Raw genomic sequence first — 20817 nt, 5'->3', positions numbered from 1 at the left:
TGCCCTGCTCGGTGAGGCAGGCCAAGCAGATCTTAAAGAGGATAAATACATCGCGTCTGCAATTCCCAGTGCCCAGAAAGCTCTTCCTCACACTAAGAGTGGCAGCGCCCTTCCCGCTTCGGGAGCCTGTTTCAGAGCCTCCTCCTAGAGGCCTTCAGGGACCTGGGCTGCTCCTGTCACTCACTCCTTCCCGTGTGCTGCGTGGCCCTGTCTCAGGGCTAACAGTTCACCAACGTTTTCTTGATTGCATGTGTATACTCTCTTTGGTTTATCGTCTGCTTCCTTTCTAAAATGTAGGTTCTGAGGGGGCAGAAACCTTGTGTGCCTTTACCGCAGGTGCAGGGTCGCATCTGCTTCTGGCTTTCATCATCCCCTGCCCACCGCGCCACCTGAGGCGCTAGACTCATGTGCGGTCTGCAAATTGACCTCTAATTATCAGTGGCTGGCATCCAAACTAGGATTCTAGCAAGTGGGCCGTGAAGTCGGATGGGCCTGGCCGTCTAGCCCGAGGCTCTTGCGTTTTAATCGCCTTCTACATTGCATCTTCTTTCTCGGCCCTTGTATGGGGACTGTAAGAACAAAATAACCCTTCTTCCCTCACCCCTCCACTGTGCCCCCGCACCAATCTGCACAACTGCTTCTGGAGGCCGGGTTCCTAGTGTCTGAACCGAGTCTCCTACACCAATTCTTCTCCTCGTGTGCCTAAAACCCCCTCGGCTCGACACACATTTCGCCCTTATTTATCCTCAGGCTTTTCAGTAGTCAAGTGATCCTCCTCTGTTGGACTACTTTAGTCCCCTGGAATCTTCTTAAAAACAGCTCCTCCGGCGCGGACCTTACCTTCCTCCTAGTCATTCAATAAACATTTACTGAGAGCCTACCCAGCGCACACTGCTCTGGGACGCCCGGAGCGCCTGCCCCGCCCAGCCACACCTACCACCACCCTCCGCTCCTCTACACGCCCTGAGTCCTGGGTGGCGTCACGGAATCCGCCTGCAGCTTCCAAGTGCAGCGCCCCACCGCCTTTCCCCGGATGACTCCTGATTGGTGGGAGTGGGAGCCACTCTCCTGCGCCCCACCCCTTCTCATGTTGCTCCGCCCCAGGGAAGACTCGGGCTCCTCCTCCTAGCTCCCTCCCCTCGCTCCAGCGTCTCAGCTAATCGCCCCGCGGCGCGCGCCCTAAAGTTCTGGGCAAAGTACTGAGAACTGGTCGCGGGATCGTACGCCGGCCAGTGGCAGAGGACCAGGGACCCCCGCGCCAGGAGAGCCGGTGCGCAGCGCGGGCTTCCGCCCACCATCTGTCGGTGAGTGGCGCTCGGCGCCCCAGTCTCATGCGGCTGGTGTTGGAACTGTCGTCGGCTGAGCCTTGCTGGGACCCGAGAAGCCGGGTCTGCGTCCTTCCCACTCTGAATCCTGCACCCGGGAACCTAGCGGCGTCCTCAGTTGCGGTAAGCTCAGGTGAGCAGCAGGGCGTTTGTCGGGCTGGAGTTAAGGTGTGGTGGAGGCCGGGGGAAGATTCAAGAACGCTGCCAGTCTAGGGTCCCGAGTATGTCTGTGCTGCTCCTGGGAAGCCCCGGCTCAAGGGGCAGCCCTGAGATTCTGAGGTCTCCTGCAGTGTCGGTGCCTATTTTCTGGGATGAAGCACCCTGATGCTGCTCACCTTGGAGCTGTGCCTCTTGAGTGACAGCCCGGCCGGAATGGACCGGGAGAAGGAGCGGAGCGCGGGATCCTGAGTGCGGGTGCAGGAGGATGCCGTGCGGAGGAGCTGTCCCGGGCACAGTCTGGCGTCTTGCCGGGGCGGGAGGCACAGGAAACCTGCTTAATGGGGCCAGGAGGGATCCGCGAGCTAGGGCCGGGCGGTGCAGGCGTCCCGCTCTTTGGCCTCCCCAGCCAGGTCGCCACGCTCCACGGTGTCTGCCCTGGGGACGAAGAACACCCTCCCCTTGGGACTTCAAGAGCCCAGCGGGCGTTTGCTGCCTCTGGTGTCACCCGTGGCATTGCCTTGTGTCCTTCAGACACTTTTGAACCAGCCGTGTGCCTCCCTGACTGTTGCGGCTGAGAGGAATGTAAAGTTGTCTGTCACCTTGTGTCTGGGAACTGCGCTGGGGCATTTGAGTCCCCCTGGATGTCGCAGTGCCCTAGGGTTCTGATTACTGGAAGAGGACATTTGGGTACTGTAGCTTACAATTGTAGCTGCAAAAGATGAATTTCAGAGACAAGTAAGCATAGGTCTGAGTTTTGGTTATCCACATCCCACACTCAAAGTATCATACAAAGGGGACCTCTTTTTGGCCAAAAGACCACCAGGCAGACTGCAGTGCATCCAAGCTAAATGTCCATCCTGTCCTTCAACTCCACATTGTCCTGTTTAGGATTCTTCACAGAGCTTAAAGCTGTCTGGAGTGATCTACCCCTTTTCCCCAGCTGCCCGCCTCCTGCTGCTGGGATGCAAGTCCTGGGAAAGTGGAGGGAGGCTTGGTCCCTTTCCTCGCTAGCCTCAGTGTTAAGAACCCAGCCTAAGCCAGTTGGTGGTGGTGCATGCCTTTAATCCCAGCACTCGAGGCAGAACCAGGTGGATCTCTGAGTTCGAGGCCAGCCTGGGCTACCAAGTGAGTTCCAGGAGAAAAAAGAAAAAGAACCCAGCCTACCACACTGCAAGTTCACAATACACATTTATGGAATGAGTAAATGTAAGCTTCTCTATGGTTATACGAATATTTATTTCATCTCTTTCCTTTCTTATTGGGAAGAATGAATAAATAGCAATAGCTACTGCTAATGAGTACCCACTAACCATCAAGATGTTGGCTGGGAGCTTTGTATAGATTGCATCATTAACACTACAGTAGTCTGATTAGCTAGATATTTTAAAGTCTCCTTTTTTAGATTTATTTGTGTGTGTGCTCACAAACATGTGTTTGTGCATACAGGTTGGTGGTTAGAGGACTTTAATAATGAGTTTTCTTTCTCTCTCTCTCTCCACTGTGGGGTCCAGGGATCAAACTCCAGTAATCAGGCTCGATAACAACTGCCTTTGGCTCACTGAACCATCTCCCTGACCCAAGCTAGACATTTTCAGTGAACTGGAGATTAAGGCTCATGTGGGTTGACCAGTTGCCCCAAGATTGTCTGGGCAGTACTCTGATTCTAGCCTGTCTTTCCCTTGTGTTGGGTTACTTCTAAGTGATGAAAATATGATTTCCACTTTTCCAGCCAGTGGACATGTTGTTCAGCTAAAAGAGTTGCTGTTTTATCCCTGAGATCTGTTTTTAGTAATGACTGGTAGCTGTAGGCCAGATACTACCAGAGTGCACTGGAGTGTTATGTCCCAATCTTCACCGTCTTGACAGGCTTCACCACCCAAGGGAACTGCAGGAATTTGCCTGGGGTCAGTAGTAATTCCTAGAGCTCTTCATTATCTTTCTGACTCTAAACCCTTAGCTCCTTCCTCTTTCCTCTGATGTCTCTTATCTCATCGTTTAATCACCATTAACCTAGTGATGGAGCTCACTGGTAAAATGTGCAAATGTTGTCTGAGACTGGGCTGTAAGCTTTGTGGTGCTGGCATCAAATGCACCAAGTATCCTGTTTCTGAATGGTTGAGGCTCTCGTTGCCATGGATTTTTGTGGTTGAGTATATCGTTTGTGGGCCTGGTCAATTGGGGGCTTTTAATAGTGGAGGAAAGGAAATAATCCTTTTATCCAAATCCAAAAAGAAATCAGAATGCTTTTACCCACTGTGGTCAGTGAGCTCTGGGTAGGAAAGTGCTGGAAATTTGGGTAGTTCCTCTTTTCTCAGATGCAGAGACCACTTATCCTAGAAGGCTCTGCAGCAACTTTTCCTTAAAATAAGGGCAGTTTCACTCTTTCCACCCTTGCATGAGACTGAGGGTGTGGAGAGGTTCAGAAAGAGATGGCGAGGTTGCCTCCTAAAGGGCCAGTGGCAAAGAGAGTGGGAGGAAGGACACAGGTATCTATCCCCTCTTCCTTCTGCTTCCAGCCAGTTCTAGGGCAGTAAGATGCTTCTCCCTGCAGGAGAGTCTGGATAACCCATCATTTAATTTATAATGAGCTTCTTGGCAGGACTACCTTTTCTTAATTGACATTTCCATTTCAAGCTCCAGGGAGGGCTGGATTAGAATGCCTCTGGAAGTGGTGGTGGGGAGTGGTGTGAGGCATCAGGGACTGTGGGAGTCCTGAAAGTGCTTCCCATTCATAATTGAGAGCTGTAATTTCCTGTAGTTTCTCTTCTGTCTAAATCCACTTATTCATCAGCTTCTGGCCTTCTCCAGAAACTTCTGTTTTGCCTTCTCAGTTACAACTGTTCAGACCACATTCCTGCCTCCCTCCACCCTTGTCTCAGTATCTTTCTTGGGCTTTGCCCATGCAGTGCCTTAGTTCAGGGATTTCACTCTGCCCTACCATTGCTTATGAGCTGATTTTCCTTCCTCTCTCCTGTCTACATCATGCAGTAAGGCAGATTCTTTAAGAACTGTCATTATTGTACTGTTAAAAATTCTTGGGTGGCTTTTATAGTTACGAACAGTATTAGTCATAGCCCAGCTTTGAACTTAGATGCAGAGAGTATTGTCATGCAGATGTGCTGGCCATGCATCACCTCTCTCTGTCTTAAAAGGCCCATCAAAGCAGGTGAATTATACCTCAATGACAAGGTGAGTCTAGGAAACAGTTCAGTTTGCTTCTAATAAATGTTGGAGCCAAGAGTCAACCCCCCCCCCCCCCCCCCCCCGCTCCCTCTCTCTACCCAGTTAATGTCAACTCCTTAGCTAACTCAGGAATTGGGATGGTAGGTTCAGCCTTGGCTTTCACATCAGCATTCCTGACCTGTGTGTTGGCAAGCTGCACCTTGTCACCAGAGCATTTGTCTGGTCTTGCCCATGTATGCCTATTGCCTTGCTCTGGAAGAACCTAGATCTTTCGAGGCTCAGCTCAGAAACTACTTCCGGAAGCATAATCTCTGTGAACCCAAACTGTCAGAGCACTTGAAAAACTAAAACAAGACAGGTTCTAATTTTGTATCCCTAATTTTGTTTGGCCTAGAACTCTTTGTGTAGACCAGGCTGGCTTCAAACTCAGTGTTCCACTTGCCTCTGTCTGCTGAGGAGTGCTGGGGTCAGAGCGTGGGCCACCATGACTAGCCTTGTGAAAACATTTTTTTTTTTTTGAAGTGTGAATGAGCACCCCGTTCTGATCACTGAGTACGCTGCTGATTCCTTTCCCTCTGCACTCTGTGCCTTTCACAACTCCTGGCCCGCCTACCCCCTTGCTCTCTGGCCCACTCTTTATATTTAAATGTATTGCCCCCTTAGACTTGATTTATATTATTGTTTTGGTTGTGTGCATGTGTGGATTTGTGTATGGTCACGCAGGTACACATGCATGTACATGTCTGTCTCTTTCTCTCCGTGCTGAGATGGCTGTGGGTTCTGGGGATCCTAACTCATGACTTCATGCTCGTACAGTGAGCATATTAACATCTGAGCCATCTCCCCAACCCCCTTTCCCAGATTTTAAATGTCTTGAAGGCAAGGTGAGTGGATTCTTCTTGTTTCTACTCTTGACATAAGGATCTGGTGTTCTCTGGATAGAAAATGCTCATTTAAAAAAGAATGAATATTAGACAATTATATTTGGTTACATTACATTATGTTTAAAGAAACAGTTGGAATGCGTCTTTTTCTTTTTCTTTTTTCTTTTTCTTTCTTTTTTTTTTTTTTTTAATTACAGGGTGTTGTTATGTGGCCTCAGGCTGAACTGAACTGTTTTCCTGCCTCTTCTTGCTATGTGCTGGGATGACAGGCGTGCGCCATCTTGCCTAGCCCCATTTTCTAGTGTTTGATCCCCAATATTTACATGCTTTTCTAAGTTTATGCTGAAGTGACAGGACAGCTAGTGAAATCCCTGGGAAGCACCTGTTCAAGCTCCCCCTTTTAAGGCCATAGAGGGAATCATAAGTTCTTCTGTATAACAAACACTGTAGAATAAGTACCATGTATGTGATATACATCGTTTTTTTCATGTCTGTGCTAATGCTCTTGTCCTTAAAAGCCTATTACAGGGTCTGTGAGATGGCTCATTTGACAAAACGCTTGTGTTGCAGCCACAAGGACCTCAGTTTGATCCCAGAACACTGGGTGCTGTGGCTGGTGCTTGTAGTCCTAGCACTGGGGAGGCAGAGACAATTGGATCCGGGGACTTGCTGGCTAGCCTCCCTTACCTGTTGAGCTCCAAGTGAGAGACCCTGTCAAGAAAGGAGGGTGCAAGATTTCTGAGGTCTCTCCAAATCAGGTCCAGCCCCTGTCCAACATAACATACAGCTCACCTGTCATCACTTGAAGTACTGAGTGACAGCACCCCACCACAAGGGCCATGCAAGAGAGGGATCTTTTGTATTAGTCTTCACGGTCATTCTTCCCCATCAGTGTTCACCCTCCTCATGCTTAGTCATGGGTCCCACTTCAGTGCTGACACAGCTCCCTTCCTTTGCCTCCTCCAAGTCGGAGCTGGAGAATGCTTTTCTTCTCATCAGGCCCTGCGCCTGTGCAGTTGCTGCTCAGCCACTACCATTTTGTCTCATGAGTCAGAGTCACCTGTCTGGAATCTTGATCTGAACCACCGTTTCTCATGTGGCTTCAGTTACAGTGATTTAGGGATCCCAAAGTAAAGTTCTCTGCTTAGAGTGTCTGCATCAAGTGGCTTGGAGTGAAGAGAGCTGGTGACTGGAGTTTATTGTTGTGTTTTAAGCAGTTTTGTCATGTGGATAATGTAGTATAAATGCAGTGTATGTAAGTAACATATTTGGCCACTACTTTTTTTTTTTTTTGTATGTGGAGCTGAGGATTGAACCCAGGGCCTTGCCACTACTTTTTAAAACAACAACATGGCGTAATTCATGTGTGGTGGTTTTGGGATAAAAATAGCCCTCATGGGCTCCTAGTGGCACTGTTAGGTGTGGTCTTGTTGGAGTAGCTGTGGCTTTGTTAGGAGGAAGTGTGTCTCTAGGGGTGGGCTTTGGGGTTTCAGAAGCTCAAGCCAGGCCCAGTCTCTTTCTCTCTCTTCCTGCTGCCTGCCAATCAAGATGTAGAGTTCTCAGCTCCTCCAGCACCATGTCTGCCTGCATGCCGCCATGCTTCGCACCATGATGATAATGGACTGAACCTCTGAACTGGAAGCCAGCTCCAATGAAATGTTTTCCTTTATAAGAGTTGCCGTTGTCATGGTGTCTCTTCACAGCAATAGAAACCTTAACTAAGACATCAAGTATCATACAACCATAATTCATGAATCATCAATTCTTCCATTTAGTGCACAATATAAAGGCTCCTAGTATATGCACATAGTTGTGCACCACCACCATAAGTAATTTTAGGACACTTCATTACCCTATTTTATATCTCGGTGGACTCACCTGTTCTGTAAAGGAAGATAACTGGTGACCTTTTGTATCTGACTTCTTTCTTCCAGGATTTTGTTTTCAAGGTTTGTCCTGGGGTGGAAGGAGTCAATACTTCATTCTTTTTTTTTCTTTCACAGCTTACACATACCATATTGAGGTTAGGCATAACGCCTTTAATCTCTAGTACTCAGGAGATAAAGAGGCAGGCAGATTTCTGTGATAAGTTCCAGGCCATCTAGGGTTATACAGTAAGACCTTCTCTCAAACAGATAAACCCTACCATATTGTATGTATATACCATGTTTTATTACCTATTTGCCAGTTGGAGGAGCTGGTGGATTTTTATAACACTTCCCTGGGCTCTGCTCATACACACTAATAACTCAGTGGCAATGCCCTTTGCATCTTGACACTACACCGCGTGACTTGAGATGGATGCATAGAAGCATCTGGAGAATAAAACATTTTACTGAAACTATCATGTTGAGCTCCTCAAAGGTATTTTGGTTTCCTCCTGTGGTGCTGGGGACCTAACCCAGCACCTTTGGATCCTTACAAACCTCAGCTACATTGTTTAGACACCAACTCAAAAAACCCATGGTTAAAAGAGAGAGCTAATCAGGAAGACGTGAACATGGATGCAATATTATATGTGGTAGCATTTGGGTGGGGAGGAAGTGTAGAGGAAATGAGGTGACCAGTGAATGATTGGCTACTGAAGCTGGGTGGTGTGTTTCTGGGGGTGTTCTTGGTGTCTGCCCTGTCCACTGGGCAGCCATTGGTCATAGGTGGCTACTGAAGCTGGGCGGTGTGCTTCTGGGGTGTTCTTGGTATCTGCCCTGTCCACTGGGCAGCCATTGGTCATAGGTGGCTACTAGACACTTACGTATGGCTGTTCTTCCTTTTTTTTTGAGCTGAGGATCGAACCCAGGGCCTTGTGCTTGCTACGAAAGCTGAGGTAAATCCCCAACCTGAAGCTTTTTTTTTTTTTTTTTCCGAGACAGGGTTTCTTTGTGTAGTTTTGGTGCCTATCCTGGACTAGCTCTGTAGACCAGGTTGGCCTCGAACTCACAGAGATCCACCTGCCTCTGCCTCCCGAGTGCTGGGATTACAGGCGTGCGCCACCACCACCCGGCTTCTTTTTATTCTTTTTAATTGATGACTGAAATAAAAATTATGTGTAGAGCTCCTACTATACAATCTCTTGGATGGTGCAGCTATGCATTTTTTTATGTTTGAACACATATATTAATATAATAATATATTAAGAAACCCAAAGACATTGGAAATTTTAAAAAGCATAGAGCAGAATATTTTTCTAAAAATCCTTCCTATGTGGAAAATTCAGGGAATACAAATTCATTTCCAGGTTCTTTGCAGAGGCCTCCAGCAGGCAGTATGGCCTTCTACTCCCATGCAAAAATTTGAAAATTCTTTTAGAATGCCTGGATTAGCAGCCTGAGAGGCTAGAATTACTTCTTTGGCTATTTACCAGATTCTTTTGAAACTGATGAACTGTTTTCTTCATTTTGGAAAATCATAAGAACACAATTGGTGACATCATAGTTTTTGATCACATTATTTATACCCCCGAGATGATTTTTCCCAGACCTGCTTTCTAATGGCCTCTACTGAGCAGAATATGATGTTAAAGGCTAATAATGTGCAGATTTAAAGCTGAGAAGTAGGTTTCTTTCCTATGAAATTTATTTAGATGAAAGCTGTTACTGTCTAGATGGCTGTTTACTCATGGAATGAGAGAGGGGGTAATGTATTCAGTTCTTGGAGGAGGTGTGAGCCTGTAAATAACCCTAGAGGAGTCATCCACTTGCTGATAGTGGCCCTGAATGAGAAAATCGTCCTCATGAGGAGCCAGGAGAGAATTGCAGACTCTCAGTATCTGTGGTTTGTTATTTTATTTCCTCTTTTTTTTTTTTTTTTAATGCTGAAACTAGTTTTTGCAATGTTGTGCAGGCCAAAGACCTTCCTCAACAGAACATTTTCCCACTCATGTGTTAAAGCATGATGTAGTAAAGATTTCCAATCCTGTGTCCTGTGTTTTTGTCAAATGTTCTAATATTCATAAGACATTTAAATTAAAACTTAAGTCTTATAAAACAAACATTCCTTATGTATCATTAGTATTGGGCAATGAGCTGCAATGCTTAGAGGCAAAAACTCAATCACCTATGTAATTCTAATTTCACCAATATCAATAAACTCAAAGTAAATGCCTCTCTACAGTTAAAGCATGAAGTAAGATTTTATGTTCATTCATTTTATAAGCATTTGTCAATTTCATTCCAAGTACCAGACACCACACTGGAAACAGGATGGTGAGGAATTAGCAGTAGAATCTACCTCTAGGACTTTACAGTTTAGAAGAGGATATAGACATTAAACGGAGAATTCATTAATTACCATGGTGATATGTGGCTCAAAAGGAAAGAGTCTGGATTTTAATTGGGACCCTGGGGAGAAAAGTTCTATTTTCCTGTGGGTCATGATTCAGCCGCAAAGGTCTGAAGGGGGAAGAGAAAAGACACTGTCCTGGGAGAAGGAGATGTGCGAAGTCCTGCCCTTCTGTGTCTTTCAGGTTGCAGGAGGCCACATGGAACCGGGGAGAAGGGTTTGGATTTCTCTCTCTGAAGCTACACACAGATTTGTTTATTTGTTAATGGGGAGTGAAAGTTGAGTTTCTGTTATCTTTGTAACTGAATCTGAACAGGTCTAACAACCTGGCGATGGATATGGCCCCCACAGTAGCTTCAAATAAGTCTCTGGCTCTCATTCAAGTATTGCTCCCGAGTCCAGGATCTGAGATGAGGTAGGGGTATGTGCTAGCTACTTTTCTCATCGCTGTGACAAAATGCCTGACCAGAAGCGAGTTCAGCTAGAAAGGGTTGATTTTTGGCTGGCGGTTTAAGGGATATAGTCCATCACTCTGGGGAAGGCCTGGTGGTGGGAGCATGCTGGCCATGTTGTATCCACAGTCAGGAGGCAGATCGGGATAGATGCTGGTGCTCAGCTCCCCGTTTTCTTTAGTCCAGGACCTCAGCCCATTAGATGGTGTTGCTCCCAGTTAGGGTAGGTCTTTCCCTGCTCAGCCAAACCTCTCTAGAAATGCCCCGATAGACACAGTCAGAAATGTGTCTCCTAAGGAACTCCAAGTCCAACCATGCTGGCCATGATGAGTGGTGTAGGCTGTTTGAAGGCTTGAAAGCCTAATGAGGAAGCCTACTTGGTTCTGTTCTCACAGCTTCAGAACATTTTAAGCTGGTTTCTTATATATGCAGACATAATAGCCTTGTTTCCTTTGGAGCTTGGGAGTCGCTAGGGAAGGACCCATGCTGCCAATTAAGGGGCTGGTGACCACAAAGAACACACAACAATGGCATCTGGGGACTGTGGGTGAGCTGTGTGTCAGAGGAAAGCATTTGGTTCTTGTACAGGTTAAAGGCTGGGACCAGAGATACGTGGTGGCCACCTTAGGAGAAGAGTGAAGAAATACTATCAAAATATTTTAAAAATTAGTATAATAGTTCCTGGGGACAGGGGCTGGTAGTGGAGGTTGAGAGAGAAGGCAAAGATGATTCTGTGGGGAAACAATAAAGCTGGAATTTTTGTTCTGTTTCCTACCAAAATAAGTTCCAGATGAAGCAAAAATTTAATGCTAAAACAACTAGGAAAATGAGGTAGAATCCCACTTTAGTAGTTTAATGGGGATGGAAAATCCTTTCCAGACACGACACAAACTCAGAAGCTACCAAATAAAAGGCTGATTCATTGGAATGCACATTCATTTTTGCAAGATCAAATCTTTTTACTTGTGTCAAAAGACAATAAAAATTTTAGAGAAGCAGCAGCAATTTGTACTAGACAGATGTGCTTTTATCAGTATATAAAGAACTCCAACAAATCCATAAGAGAAAGGCTAGTTATTCTGGAGGTAAAGAATATGAGTGTTTCATTCATAAAACTGTACAGAGATGACTCTTAAACACATTAAAACGTTAATCACATTCACAAAAAGGGAACCTTAGTAATCATGTGCTATTTTCCACATGCCAGGCTGGCATGTATCACACAGCATGGCAGTACTGGCAAGGATCTGGGAAGAGGTGCTCTCATACTGGGTGGAAGTTTGAACTGGTCTCAGTTCTGTGATCTGCCAAAATCACAAATACATGCATTTTCCTAATTAGCAGTTACAATTCTCGGCATTTTATTGGACTGATAAACGTATAAGACTTACCATTAAGTTATAATATAGGCAACATATAGAATACATAGATGTGTGGTATACATAGACTATCAACAAAGGGATTGCATGTTATCTATTGGGTAAAAATATGTGCCTATGCAGTTTATTTCATGTGTACCTATGCAGATATGTACACAAGCATTTACACACATGTGCACACTTACAAAGCTGATGGGCCGCAGTCATCCAGGGCATGTATGTCTCTTCCTAGGTCCCTGCTGATGGCTTGTGCTCCTACATGAATCAATCACGGTGAGAGTATCAACAAGCTTGGCAAGTCAGGGTGTTTTTCCAGAGAACCGGTTGGTAAACATTTACTTTTACTCCCTTTGTGTATACAAATAGAAAATATCTTGAAGGATACACAAGAGGTTGCTAATGCCAGGCTCCCCCAGGAATGGGTAGTAGGAAACAGGAAGGTAGTTGGAATTGTATCTTTTGGATTTTATTACAAGTAAATGTGTTACTTATTTTGAAATGAGTATACAAAGTAACCAGAAAGTACCTGCAGCGTTTCAGTTCCGTGAGTCTTATGTTATTTATGATGCCGAGTTCCTGTCAGGGAACAGCAGGGAGAGAAACTCTCTTAGGGGAAAGGTTGCTTCTGGTTTTATCACGCCTAGCTGGAGGCCTTTCCAGCATGGAAATGTCCAGTAGCCACCTGAGAGAGAGGCCAAGCCAGTAATCATATCTGGGTCAGCAGCTGAGTGGATGGATGTTAGGACAGCTGAGGAGCTTTCTAAGTACGGTCCAACCTGTACACCCTCAGGCAGGTCCCAGGATGCATGATGGGACCTGGCGACTGTAAGCCAAAAGGTGGGGGGCCAAGGGGAACCTGGCACACAGGTAGGAGTACAACAGTGTGATGCTAGTCATTTCTTTTGTGGGGTAGCTACTGAAAAGGAGACGCTGCCCTCTGCATTTTACTGAAAGAATATGACCATATTTGATTCTGACAGCCACTTTCTAGATGGGATTATGTTTCCATGATACTTCTAAACAGGACAGAGCTGCTGGAGTGGATGCTGGGAGCACAGGGCCTTGGAGCAGGGTGCAATTTCAGAAAATGGGCAAGTAAGGGGAGAGAAAGACATTTCAGGTGACGGAGTGATGAGCCACAGTGGAAAGCAAGTTACCTTTTGTAGCTAGAAGGTAGGAATTGAAAGGAACCCCAGGGTGTGCATGGCTGTTCAATTCTCTGCCGGCTGGAGACCCACCATATGTTTTGAACAAGGAATTATGTGTTTGTCAGTAAGACTGGCAGTCAGATGCAAAGGCTACACAGTACATTCCTGTGTCCATTGTGGGGAAGAGGGACTGTAGGAGGCAGAAAAATCATCATAAAAAGTGAGCTAGATGATGCAATGGCCCTTGGAACAAAGGATGCTGAGATGGCTTGTATACACACATCTTGTGTCTTGATGTTGTATTGTTTTGTTTTGTTTGAGACTGGGTCTCATTACGAAGCCTGGGCTGGCCTGGAACTCATTTTGGCCCTGTAAATCAGGCTAGCCCTGTAAATCACAGAGATCCATCTGCCCTTGCCTTCTGAGTGCTGGCATTAAGGGTGTACTCCAGCATACTCAGCTAGTCCCTTGGTGTTTGAAGGAAGCTTGATTTGCCTATGTGGCAGCATATTTATCTGTGTTTGTATCTGAGAGTAACTTATAGAAGGGAGGCTCTTTCTCTAGAACATTCTACACGGGAATAAGCAAAGTTTGGTGAATGGTGATTTGTTGACAAATTTCTGGGCATGATTTGTTTATCAGTTGTGCGTGGTAAGTTAAGCTGCACCCACCTCCACAGACACCCACTGCCTCTGTCCTTAGGAGAGTGAGGCTGGTACCAGAGACTCTTGATCTTACAAGCATGCATACACACACAGGATAAGACATGTCCCACTTAGGCTCCATAGCCCAGTGTGACCTTAAGCTTGTACATGTGTCATTAAAGGGTCATATCAGTGGTAAGGTGTCAGAGAGGAAGGATAAAGGTTGCAGCCTAAACAAGGTTCAGAAGAAGGACTGCGTGCAAGGAAGGACTTCTTGGTATGAAACTGAAGATAGCCTGCTTCTGACTGGAAATTCCCGTTTTTCTAGTCTTTGGTCCCAGGGCTAGACTTGGGGTGTGCCTGTCCTCTCAGTTCTGCAAGCTGTGGTCCTTTTTAGGGCTCTGAAGCCTCTTTGCCTCACTAGCATCTGCTGCACTTATTTTTCATAATGCAGATAGGATGTAGGTGGACACTTGCATAATATGGCTGCCTTTTCTAATCCGGGGATGACACTTTGGTTTATGAATGCTGGGATCAGAGGACAGCATTTGGATTTCCTCTGTAAAATGGGATGCGGGGCTGCAACTGAGGCTCAGACTCTCCCTTCACTGCCAGAGTATCCCAGGCTATCCATGCTTCAGGAGGTGAGGTCCTGCTTCTTGCTGTGGCTGACTAGCATCCACTGAGGTTTAGCAAGACATGGTCCTGCCCACATCCCCGTGGGCATTGAGCATTGCTTCTCCTTAGCCAACTGTGTGAAAGAGCTATAGGAAACAAGAACCTGGTGACTGCAAGCTGGGCAAAGGACCCAGCTAGAGGAGGGGAGCGTGTGACTAGGAAACAGAGATATGTTTATTGACCACGGTGCTTTTAAGCCCCAGCAATACTGGAATGCCTAATTCAAATATTGGTGGTTGGGCTCTGTTGTGTAACTTTCCTCTGACATTCCATCCTGCAGGAAGCTCCTTAAGCAAAAGGCAAACCACTCAAACTAGCTTCAGGAAGTCCCTGAAACTGACCAGATTCACTACGCCCCTCCCTGCCAGAGTAAGCATTAAAGCTGGGAGTCCCTCTCAGACAGAAATGAAGCTGAGCTGCAAAGAGGACCCCGAGACCAAAGCAGCTGCCTGGGAGAAGTGTAGACCAGAGTCTCTTGGAAAGGACACTCTCCAGTCTGCTGAGCTGCCTGCAGGCTGTGCTATAAGCTCCAGGCTTCCCAGATTTTGTGAACTGTCACCCATACTGGGGTGTGCCTTGGTGATGCAGCTGTCTTTGAGTCATTTCTGCTCCTGTAAGTGACCCCTCACCCATATTCCTGTAAGTAACTCCAATCAAACTCATTGGTTCACCACGTTGGACTTTGGCCTGTTATGGGATTCCTGTCTGGGGTAAGTAGACGTATGTGTTGTGTCTTCTCAGGAGATGGTCCCCACCTCTGACTTTCGGATTTAGGGGGGCAGGAACCATAATAGGCGCTCGAACAGGGATCCGATGAGTTGGGGAGGAGTGAGTGTATTTGGTGCTGGATGAGCATGGCAAGGCATGTTACTGAGGCGGAGAAGCCTGAAGTAGGAGCACCTATGGAGGAAATTCCAATACAGTTGTCATTTCATGTATGGCATATGGTTCTTGCTATGGGTAGTGGACGTGTACCCAAGGCTGAGCTATCAGGATTGGGAGTCTCACAGTTTGGCAGTCTTTTCTGTGTGGTATGGGGTGGCATGCCTGCTGGATGAGTGGGGTCCACTCATGTGAATATGGAGATGCCCTGAAAACAGGTAAACGTTTAGAGGAAATTTTACAGTCTTTGAGATGATGCGGCAGCAGTGGAGGTTGGCCGGCCTCTGTTGTGTCTAGTTAGTAATGCACCTGAGGCCGAGACGGCAGCCAAGCCATAACTTGTTTGTACAAAGGACCGATTGCAACAAGAAAGGGAGATGTAGCCAGTATCCTCTGTCTTAGCCTCTGATTTGATAACTGAATTAGATAAAGAAGCGGATGAGAGCAAGGTGGCAAAAGCCATTAAAGACACCTCTCAAGTCCAGCCTTTAGTAGGAAAAAAAAAAAAAAAAGAGGAAAAATCTGTAGTCTGCTGTGCAGATGGGGGCTTTAACCAGGTCCAAGGCAAGAAACTAGTGTGATCAAGAAATGCTCAGCACGTGAAGTGCTGGAATCTGGGGGACGTTTAACAGAGCCTGTCTTGGCTTGGCTTGAGAGGCCTGGGCCATAGGAGGGGTGGGATCAGTCTGGCTGCTGTGGAGGCAGAAAACTGAGTCATGCAACTTCCCATCTCTCCTTAGGGCAAAGGCTGCATAACCTGAGACAGTCTGAAGAAACTCAGTCCCTAAAGGACGGACTTAGAAAGACATAGAGCACTCGGTTATCTCTGTCAGAATTCCCATAAATATCAGGAACTAGAGGATCGTAGAGAAGGGCAGATGCTATTGAGAACTAGGTCTGACAGAAGCTGTGTTTGAACCCAGTTCCCTGGGCCAAATTGAAGTGTGTTCACAGAGGAGGTAAGAAGGCTCGTCCTGCAGGGACCTCGAGACTGGTATGGAGCTTTAGTGACCTTGGGGGTGGGGGGGAAGACCTTTGTAAAGCAGGAAAGGCTTTGGCATATCTCAGTGACTTGGACCAACATGTGGACAGAGTTCATAAAGTGACAGGCCCCCTAGAGGAGACAGTTAAAGGGTAAAGGCAAGGAAGTGGTCTGGGGGTTCCTCGAAGACAAATACAACATTTGTGTCAGGCTGGAGTTCCTAAGGAAAAAGCTGATAGTCAAATGGTGTGCTTAGGAGCTTCTGCCTGAGGAGCAGTTCACAGAAGACACCCAGGACAGAACAATACAGGTGAAGATGATCAAGCCTGTCCCCAAGGTGGGTAATTATCCCCCAGACTATGGAGGACACATTTCCCTCCCACAAAAGGTTATGCTAGAGGTGGAGATGGTTTGCCCAGTCAGGAACTCCCCAACAGCCAGGTATGGTGAACAGGGAGGCTACAGGTGCCAATCCAGGGCCCCTGTGACCAGGGAGCCAGCAGGTACAGCAGGGCCACATTCACCTTTGGCCCCAGGTAGGTCTGAGCAGATAAAGTCAGGCCCACTGAGTTTATCAGATGTGAGAAATGTAGGGATGTTCCCAGGAAGAGCTCCAGGGTATGTAAACACAATGGCTCAGAGGGAAGGAGTGAGGATTACAGAGAGCTATTTAAGTCAGCACTTTTATCCATGCTTGTAGTCAATCTTGATATGTGGAGGAAGCAATGGAATCAAATGGAATCAAATGAAAACTTGCCATTCTGTATTAGAGCTTGCTTATGTTCGACTTTAGTACCTTCTTAGTTGTGAGCTTCTGGATCGCCTGACACTTGCTGAGAACAGGTTTTGAGAATGCCTCACCAAGGTTATCTTTGGCGGTTCAGGGTGTTCCTTGTCCTGCCCATGATCTGGAAACAATTTTGTTGTGTAGACGTGGGGCTAACTTCTGAGTGGTTTGCAGATTTGGAAAGCCATTGGCGAGACAACGAGGTACGATGTAGTCATAGATGGATATCTATAGTCCACCCCTGCAAGGCTCAGGGATCATTGCCAAAGGGGGCGGAAGGAATGTAAGGGCTGGAGGAAGGAGTGGAGTGTAATAACAGTTTCTTCCCAGATTGAAACAGCTCACCCTGCAGGGAAGCTTCCTGTTCTCTGCTTCCTGGCCACCACGAGGTGAGCAGGCCTCCTCTGCCACACACTTCGGCTATCAGGACATACTGCCCTGCCACAGGCTCAGAAGCAAGTGTGCCAAGTGACTGTGGAAACTTTTCTGCCTTCTCGTTTGCTTTTCTCACCACCCCTGTATTAATGGGAAATTGACTAACTGTGTGCTGCTAGTTCTTCCTTTAATGTCAACTTGACAAGGTTAGAGACATTCAGGAGCAAATAACCACAACTGAGGAAATGTCCCCGCAAGATCAGCCTGTGTGCATGTCCTTGGGGCCTTTTCCTGATGGATGATTGGTTTAGGTGGGCCCAGCCCGACAAGGGCACTGCTACCTCTGGACCTGTGCTCCTGGATGGTATAAGAAAGCAGGCTGAGCAAGCCATGGGGAGCAAGCCAGTAAGCAGGGTTTCTCCATGATCTCTGTCTGCATCAGCTCCTGCCTCCATCTGGGTTGTCGCTTTGAGTTTCTGCCCTAACTTCCTTTGATAAGGAATGGACTGTGGAACTATAAGCTGAAGTAAACTCCTGCCTGAGTAGCTTTTGGCCATGGTGTTATATCATGGCAGTAGAAATTAACTAAGGCACACAGCTACTCATAACAAAATAACCCAGAGACCGGACGGGTATTAACTTCATTGAGCATGTGAGGAAAATGGTCTTGAGGACAGATGAATGACTCACTCTGCAGGTGAATGCCTGTGCTGAGATGTGGGGTGTGGACTTTGTTACCGCCAACAACACCTCCCATCCACAGGGCCCTTCAGCCAGGAAAGACTTAGAACTCACTTGCTCCGCAAACGTGCAGACCTTACCCGTGTTTGTGCACTTTACTCATCCTCTTCCAGCACCAAAACGTAGCTTTTAACTTTAGGAGGATTATGAGTAATAGAAAAGTTGTGGCCATAGTGCAGAGAGCGCTTATCTGCCCCAACCAGGTTTTTCTGGGTAGCAACATCTCAATGTTAGTGCGCTCCATTTATCTAACCAATGAGCTGGTGTTGGTGTAGTAATACTGAATGTCCCTTTGCTGTTCAAGCATTCCTACAGGTTTCCATGTTGTGTTGCCTGGGCTGGGTTCCTCTTGGCTGAGACAGTTCTCAGATGTCCCAGCGTGCCTTGTGCTACTATATCTAAAAACCTTAGGTCATTTATTTATTTACTTTAAATTTTACTTTATTTGTATAGGTGTTTACCTATGTCAAAGCTGTGTGCAGTGAGACCTGCCTATAGTCCAGAGCTTCGGAGGAGAGAGACAGGCAGATCCCTGAGGCTTATTGGCCACCCAGCCTAGCTGAATCCACGAACTCCATGTTCAGTGAGGTACCCCATCTCAAAAACGAAGATGGTGCACAATTAAGGGAGACATCTGTTATCAATCCCTGATCTGTACACTTGTGTGCACACGTACACACATCTGTATACAGACACACAAATAGGTACATGGAGCACACACAGAGATTAGCTTATTTCTGAAGAGGAGAAATTTATCCTTGTATAAATTTGGAAGGCTGGGATACCCAGGATCGAGGTGCTGCTGTCTGGTGTGGCCTTACAGCACCCCCACACAGGAGACAGACCATCCAGAGAATCTACTCTTGGAAATCCTTTTAAAAAAACCCCTTCATGTGCTGGCTTCGGCAGCACATAGACTAAAATTGGAACGATACAGAGAAGATTAGCATGGCCCCTGCGCAAAGACGACATGCAAATTCGTGAAGCGTTCCATATTTAAGAAAAAAAAAAACTGTTCACAAAGGCTCTGTTCTCATGACCAAACATCTCCCAAGGCCCTTCCCCCCACCCCCAAGATTTGAGAAGGCTGGCCTGTGTTTAATGGCTGAGGGGGTTTGGTGTTGCTTATGTGTTAGAGGAGGAAGGCTCACTGGGTCAAGTGGCTTTCTCATGATGCCCTGTGGAGGTGATGTGCTGCGGTGACGTGTGTTCCTGTACCTGGTGCATCCTCACCGAGTGGAGACTGTTTTGTCTCCAGAGGGTGAAAGATCTGGCTAGGTGTCCTGGCATTTGTCTGTATGGAAGATTTCTCTTTTCTTTACTATTTATTTATTTATTTTTAATTCCGTCACTCAGTACTTACTACACATCACTGTGAACACATGTGTGTTTATTTTCTACTTATAATCCAGGGGCCCTGGGTTTGCTGTTTTCTAAGTTTCAGCCTTGAGGAACTTCATCCTCTGGCTCCCATTGCCTTGATGTAAGTCCATCATGTGACTTTCCTTACTGGTGTACTTTCGGGGGCTACCACGTGCTCCAGGGTCACCTTGTGCACTCTCTGTCTCTGCCCTAGAGTCATCTGCCTGTAAAGTTGGTCCTGGTTCATCAAGTTGACCTCACTACCGGTTACCTGGATCATGACCCACAGTGACAATCACTGATCTGTTTGTCCCCATCCCGTTGTTAAAGAGAAGAAAACTGGACCTCTGAAAGAGGTGGTTTATCTGAGACCACTCCCAGGTGGCCAGGACTACATACATCCTGGACGTCCAGTCCTGGGCCCTTCATATAACTGTGTTTCCATTGAGGTCCAGGTTCAGCATAGCACCACACCACCCAAGTCATTGTGTGAGCTAATCAGATAGGAACTCCCTTGCATGTGCTCAGGGCAGGGTCAGCAGAGATAGAGGTGCTGGCACGGTCTGTGTGGAGGCTGCTGACACAGATGTGCGCCCTCTAGCCTGCAGAGGACTTTGTAATGTGAACACCTTGCAAACATGCAGACTCTGAGTCCAGATGCAGCTGCACCTGCAGCAGGCTTACCCACATGACTGGCCAGGCTTCAGTGGGGAGGTGGGTCCAAGAGATGCTTTAGATTCCAGCGCATTCTTGTGAGCGCATCTCCTTTCCACCAAAGAGGGTGAATTCGAGAGAGAAGTGAATTCAGGCAGCACACCCCTTTGACTTCATCCAGCGAACTTCCGGTAGCCACCAACGCTGAACTGATCAGTGTCCCCAAACCTGGAGCAACTTGGTATTAGGATCAGGCATAAATATTCACTCATACCAAGGACATTTTCCTTTTTAAAGATTTAAATTAGATTTTATGTGTATGTGTGTTTTGCCTGAAAGTATGTCTGTGCATCACTGAAGTGCCTGATAGGGCCCAGGAGAGGGAGTCAGGTCCCCTGGAACTGGAGTTACAGACAGTTGTGAGCTGCCAGGGGAGCTCTGGGAATTGAACCTAGGTCTTCTGGGAGAGCCCTTAACCACAGAGCCATCTTTCCAGCCCCTGACATTTTTCTTTTTGAGTGAGGGAACCATAATGGCACCCGAAAGCTCCTTAGATTCAGAGGCTAGCACAAGGCAAGCTTATTTGATATTGATTTTTCAGAGTGTTCCATTTCAGAAGACTTCTGTCTATTTTATTTTTATTATTTATGTTTATAATCAAGGGTGGACTATCTGGATGAAGAATTGATCCTTTAAAAGTTTTGAAAGGAATGAGGAAGCAATAATGTCTGAGGCCATTTGTTTGTAAATGAAAGACAACCATTTAGTATCAGAACAATAAAAAAAAAAGCTTTTGGTTTATGTTGCTAAAACATTCACAGCAGCAGGATTAGCTTCAGGTAGAGAAGGTTCTGGGTGCCCCAGCTCTGCTGCTCGGCTTATTGCCACAGACTGTTTGTTTTCA

General features: G+C 46.7%; 1 protein-coding gene and 1 non-coding gene across 6 annotated transcripts in view; both read left to right on the top strand.

Moving 5' to 3' along the window:
* The first annotated feature begins 1143 nt into the window (after positions 1-1143).
* The window catches only part of Osbpl3 (oxysterol binding protein like 3), a 180638-nt gene continuing 160964 nt past the window's right edge, over positions 1144-20817 (top strand). For 2 of the 5 annotated variants that reach the window (XM_036180238.1, XM_036180236.1), the window contains exon 1: positions 1144-1458. The gene's annotated coding sequence lies outside the window, so the exon portion shown is untranslated. Of the gene's footprint in view, positions 1459-11892; positions 11984-15819; positions 15972-20817 lie in introns of those variants that run through there. The other 3 variants (XM_036180237.1, XM_036180240.1, XM_036180239.1) reach the window with 3 other exon arrangements.
* On the top strand, positions 18791-18897 carry LOC118581015. Its single transcript, XR_004944655.1, has one exon. It is a non-coding gene; the product is annotated as a U6 spliceosomal RNA (small nuclear RNA).

This window comes from Onychomys torridus, chromosome 3, assembly GCF_903995425.1.
Source record: "Onychomys torridus chromosome 3, mOncTor1.1, whole genome shotgun sequence".
Taxonomy (NCBI): domain Eukaryota; kingdom Metazoa; phylum Chordata; class Mammalia; order Rodentia; family Cricetidae; genus Onychomys; species Onychomys torridus.
Note: the sequence above shows the minus strand (reverse complement) of the source record. Positions and strands in the feature narration are given on the sequence as shown.